This window comes from Dioscorea cayenensis, chromosome 5 (assembly GCF_009730915.1).
Source record: "Dioscorea cayenensis subsp. rotundata cultivar TDr96_F1 chromosome 5, TDr96_F1_v2_PseudoChromosome.rev07_lg8_w22 25.fasta, whole genome shotgun sequence".
Classification (NCBI taxonomy): Eukaryota; Viridiplantae; Streptophyta; class Magnoliopsida; order Dioscoreales; family Dioscoreaceae; genus Dioscorea; species Dioscorea cayenensis.
In genome coordinates this window covers 21702677-21709166 of record NC_052475.1, presented here as the reverse complement: position 1 = coordinate 21709166, position 6490 = coordinate 21702677, and positions in this window count along the sequence as shown.

Sequence of the window (6490 nt, the reverse complement as noted above, 5' to 3'; positions counted from 1 at the left end):
CAAACGGCAGCCTTGGGAAATCATTGAAAGAATAATGCTGGTCAGTAATCGTGAAAATTGCGTACGCGTACACGTCTAAAGAGTTTGATGATGCAGTACGTAAACTTGTAGCTATATCAACCGATGCACATGATTGGTTGTTACACAAGTCCGACATTGATCATTGGTGTAACTATTTGTTCAAGGGTATGCGGTGGTGCGAAATATATTCTAATGTAGTGGAGTCTTTCAATGCCTGGATCAAAGAGGCAAGGCATCTACCGGTAACAAGCATGGTTGATATCATAAGGAAAGATTAATCTACAGTTCATTGTTTAATGTGTGGTAATCAACAATGCTACTTAATAATTGGTACTATTATTTAAAATTCTATTTGTCGGTATAGTTTATATAAGTCTTGTGTACAAATATGGGTTCCTATGTATAATTCTAGTTAAATACGTATAAATTCTAATACATGTGTAGTATACTATGTTACTGTGTAATATTTGGAATTAGTAGTTAAAATAGTGAGTTGTTATGTACGCTTACGATCTCATGTGTATTAAATTATGTTTATGCTCATTAGTAATTCTTACCAGCTTCGCGCATGTTAATACCCAGGTTTAAACTGATGAAAATGCTTACTGAGCGGTGCGAAGTGTCTGCCATGTGGGACACATACCTTTGCCCTGAGATACACAAGAAGGTTGAACAAATCGTCGAAATCAGTTGGTTTTCGAGAATGGGTCGATCAAGCGATGACACTTACGCAAATGTTCTTGTAGGAGATGGGACGTACATGGACTGCCATGCAAGCATGCAACTGCTGCGATTATGCAAACAGACACAAATGTGCATTGCTATGTAGACCAATATTTTATAGCAGAATCGTATCGTCGTGCATATGCCGAACCAATATATCCGATCCCTGCAGTGACAAGCCATCGGATGACGACCATCAACTGAGAATGCGACCATCGATAGCAAAGAAACGACCCGGCCGTCCGCGAAGGAAACGGATCGAATCACAATACTTTGATGTGCGCGATTTACATTGTGGAAGGTGTCACCAAACTGGACATAATCGACGATCTTGTAATGCAGTCATTGCGGACTAGATATAAAAACTTCTTTATGCAGTAATTTTACCTTTGTTAGACATTTATAGTATGCTGGTGTAGTTAATCACTTGGATTGTGTAGTTAATCAGTTTGTTGTGTGTTAGAAGTTTTTCCTATGTAATATTTAAGGTTACTGTGTAAAATGATAAAATTCCACGTTGTTAATGATGTCATTGTGTATACAATTTATACTGCTGTGTAAAATACAACTAAGTTGGATATTTTTGAGAGATAGTTAAAATTCTAGTAAACCGGATTCATATATGATTTACGTACAAACATTTGCAGTTTCAATTCACCATATTATAAAAATTTTGTCAACAGGATTGCGTTCTGGGCAATACCAGCGTCGTCAGTAGTCTCAACGGCAGGTTCTTCGTCCGCTGCAGACTCTGCGGTAGGTTCAGCAGCCTGGCTAGTCTCCACTGCAGTTTTAGTTTTCTCTTTACCCTCCTTGGCAGTCTCCGCGACTGTGTTAGAAATAATTTTTCGCGTTATTCCATCAATTAATATCCATAATACGTAACGCAGTCTCAAATACGGGATGTTCCCCCATAATATGTCCAGTCGTTCCCCATTCAAAATTTGCTCCATGTAGCGTACGCAAAATGTTGGGCAGTCGTTGCAGCTTGGGGGTTGTTGGAGGTAGTCATGCACATACTCTAGAGGTAGATCTCTGAATTTGTTGTGGCCCAAGTTAACCTCCAGTACGAGTTCAAAAAGATCCCGCTGAAGCATTATATTCCATCATCAGTGAGAAGTACATTAGAAGAGGAATAGCAAACGATTGCGAAGGACTTACCTTATCAACGGCATCTGAGTCGTATATAGATGACTGAAGTGACGAGTAGTGCATGTATTTTGAATTCTCCAAGTCAAGCATTAGCAAATGATAGTGGCCGTTGAAGACTATTGGCATCAGGATAATGTCAGCATTTTTGTAGCCAAACATTATATCCTCCATCATGTACGCAGCCAGGTCTGCCGTGGTTTCCAACTTCTGCATGGCGAGTGCTTGAGGACGCGTGACGACGGCTCGTTTTTGGAATGCTAGTGGATTTGATATTAACTGTTCACGCATGATGAGGACCAAGACATCGATAACATCGTCCGGGACTTGATCTTTGCCCTCGAGGAGAATGTAAATGCTATCACGCGTTGTGTACGCATAGTCATTCCTCCACACTACTGAACTGAAACAATATGTCAAGAAAAGTTCAACGTCAATCATATGTTACACATAAATAATTATTCTTACACATTTACTATTTGTATTACACACCTATTTATACTATGTTAAATCTAAAACGTTATTTACACATAAATAGCTACATTTTACACAGGTACGTGTTTATTTACACATATATTATCTAATATACACATATATAGCTATCGTTTACACAATTATGAAGTTTGTTTACACAATTATGAAGTTTATTTACACGTGTATAATGTAATATAGACATGCAAGTAAGAGGCATACATAGTCAACGGATATTACCTGTCCACTCGGGTGTTCAAATAATGTGTAAGGGATGTCCGTTCCAACAGGTTCAACCTACTGAAGCCTGGGTATTTCTTTTTTTGTGGGAGAAAACCCGGAGGGGTCTTCGCTTCAGGGGTCGTCTCTCTTGGTGGAACCTCGTATGGCACTATTGCAAGCGGATTGCTTTACTCTGATGTATTCTTCATTCCAGTTAGGGATTCGACAAGTGCTGCCACTTCTCCTAAGGCCGCTTCGTCGGCATCTGTTGTGTCAGCTGAAGTGGAGTGAAGTGGGAACATTCTCCTCGGTGGGGCTCGCATAGGTGATTGGTTTTTCGGAGCATGTGTCCTTGTGCTTCGTGTTCCCTTTCGCGCAGTTTTCTTAGGTGGAACCTTCTTGGGGGCCCTGACTGGAGCTTTCTTTGGTGGAACCTTCTTCGATGATTGTTTCGGTGGGACAGCCAGAAATATATCTGCCTTAGCCATGCGGCGAGTTACTCGCCTTGGCTGTGTGTCAACTTTACTACCTTTGCTGGTGGAAGTCACTGCAATAGGCGCAGGCTCTGTCATAGGGGCAGGTCCTGCAACAGGCGCTGGGCCATCAAGCTTGGTATTTTTATTTACAAGTACATCCTCCGCAACATGAGAATGTGCAAGCTCTGCAACAGGGGATGACGCTGGGGGCTCTTGGGTATCATCAGCATCAGGAGCGTCAGGGGTCGTTTTTGAAGTGTCCCTTTCCCGAGTCAGGCCAAACCGGCCCCTAAAACCCCGGGCTACCCGCTTGAATCTCCTACCTGAAGAAAAAAGGGGAGAACGAACCGTTGGTTCCCGCTGTATGTTACTATCCGGTGGTGGTGACCTTGATACGACCCTCGACCGCCTTTCATCATTCGCATCGCGCTCGTCCAAACGCGCACGCATACCACGAACTTCTTCTAATATCCGCTGCAAGAGGTTATGTACATCATCGTCGTCTCCCTCTGATTGACGGCGAGAGAATTTTGATGAGTCGTAAGGGGAAAAGTCCCCCCTAGGTCGCTTCCTTGCTTGCTGTCCGCTTGGTTTTGCCGAGGATACCTTAGGGGAGGCATGTTTCCTTTCTACAGGCCTCATTGTCGGGGAGCGGCGTCCGGCCCTTCTCTTTCGCTCGGTTACTTCAGAAGACCTCTCGTAACCTTGCTTTCTGCTTTCCCACCTTCCAACGCCAATGAGTTCAGTCTCCTCATTGTTGGCTGGAACAAGTTCGTAGAACTGCAACATTATACACAAGAACTATTATTAATTTAAGCATGTAAGGCTTATTATACACAAAAAGTACATAATTTACACATGAATATGTTTCGTTACACAGGTAGCCTCTGTTATGCATAGGAAAATATATTATTAGACATGTAAAATATATTATACATATGACAATAATATTATACACAATTAAACAATTTAATATATAGAAAATAACATAATTTACATATTTTTGCTAGAGTTTGACACAAACTTACTTCTTTTCCTTTAAGTGACTTCAACAGAGGATCGATTGAACTTGCCTTGATGTAATTGGTTTCCCCATAACACACTATGCGGGGTGTCTTTCCCAGCCGCTGTTTTTTCACACTGCCAGTTATCTTGTAGAACCAAATGATGAGGGCGACGGTGCACCCTTTCAAGTAACCTACGGTGGTGTACTTTCCTTTGCACAGCATCTGTACACGTTCGGCTGTTGTGGGGAGATCGACCATCAGCCACCTGTGAACGGCATGGGCCCAAGCATAACGCCCAAGTGAGGGAAGATCATTAGCGTACTTGGCCGCAAATATTGGCGCATTAAGAAAAGTGCTTGGGAAGAAAATGGTAGCCATGAAGTAGACGATTAGAAGCTTTACAAATGTCTCCTCGTCACCGCCTTTTCTTCGCACGAGCAAGCATAGGTTGTCTTTAATTGCGTCACGGTGACGATTATGCATTTTACTAAGGAATGACTCCTCAAACTCGCTTTGGATCTTCTCATGTTTGAACGATACAATATCCCCTCCACAACGGAGACCGAGAATGAGTGCCACGTCTTTTGGCCTGAATGAGAGCATGCTCTCTCCTATCTTAAAGCGTTGGGTGCGATCGTCATACACCTACAGCAGCGCGTCAGTCACCCTCTCTCCTGGATGATGGGAGCGACATCCATGAAATGGGCAAAAGGAGTGCCTCGGAGTATCTCCCAGTGCCGCATGTTCATATCCTTCCTTAATACGGAGATCAGTTCTACAACAGGAGCTAGGTAACACCGTGCATTTACAAACGTTGTCGACATCGTCTATTGTGGAAATAAAATAAAAATAAATCAATATCTTAAATACGAGCATACTTATTTTACACACGAAGAAGGTATTGTACACAGAAACATCTCATGTTACACATTAACTCAAATATTACATAATACGATGCACAAACTAAATGACAATCTCAAGTCTATACGCATCATCATAATAAAGTCTTATTTCACACACAAACGAAGCAATGTCACAACATCTAAACACCACACATAGCACTATCATCCACCTTCTTGAAGGCATGTTTTCTCACCTTTTGGTTGCAATCTCCTTTGACAAACTTCTTCAGTGGTCGGCCGTTCGTTAATGGGAGAACAAGAGATTCGAAAAAGACGAAAGCCGACGCTCGCGAGGAAGACGATTGCTGGGAAAGGGTTCTCCAACCGCTTGCCCACAATGTATAGAAGACGAACAGACGCCACCATTAGAGAAAAGCGGCCCCTCCGTGAATCCCAACTCCTCACAAATCTAACCGTCCAACCATGCGTGGTTACCAAGATTTTCAAGGGCACACTCATCATTTCACGTGCCTGGGAAGTTTCTCCATACAAAAAGGACATTATGGTAACTTCCATAGCCATTTAACACCTTTATTAACTCTGTTTGGGGAATAAGGACGGAAACGAAAAGACCCCATAAAAGAGAGACTAAAAAGGAAGTGGAAACCTTGCAGGGAGTTAGAGGGAAAGTGAAAATTTGGGAGAAATGTTTCAATACTTTAAATAATAAACTTGGGTTATCTGACAAGGAAAAAAGTGGGGGGATAAAATAGCAAACCAACGACCTCTTAATATATTGGCATCGCATCCCTTGAAATATTTTGTTTCGCCTAAAAAAAATGGGTCAATTTTATGATAGTTTTTATATAAAAATACTTTAATTATTATGATTTTTGTTTCACACATAAAAACAGCTAATTGAATTAATTGGCAAGTTTATTATATAAGAGTTATGGCTATTAAAACAATTTATATAAAGAATATGCTGCGATTTTTGTCAAATAAAAATAAAAATTATAAATAGATGCTTACAGATTTTAGTTTATTTTATTGTTTGTTTTTTTTTTTTACGAAAATAACAAGCTCCGCTTTCAGATTTCATATGAGATTATATATATATATATATATATATAAGAAGTGAGTTGTTTGTATATTTTGGTGAAAAAGATGTTATTTATTTTGATTGTACATATTTTATGTTTGATTTAATTAGGAAATTAATCAAATTAATCAAAAAAAAATTTCTGTACGCAATTAATCAATAAAATTATCTTTATTTGTCTGATTATAAGCTTTACATTAAATATATATATATATATATTGCAAAATTTCATAAAAACCAGGACGCGAATATTTAGAGGGGATTAATTTAAATAGTAAAATTTCTATAATACCCTCCTAACTTCAAGCCTTAGACATGAACAACAATCAGAAGGTTGGGGTAAAATGGGAAAATAAAAGATTAGGACGCAGACTTGAAGGCCACGTTAGATAATCTAGAAGACTGCTAGGCATGACGTGGCGCTTCATTGTTTGACGGACCACGTAATTCACCGTCAAATATAACGGCGTTACGTCT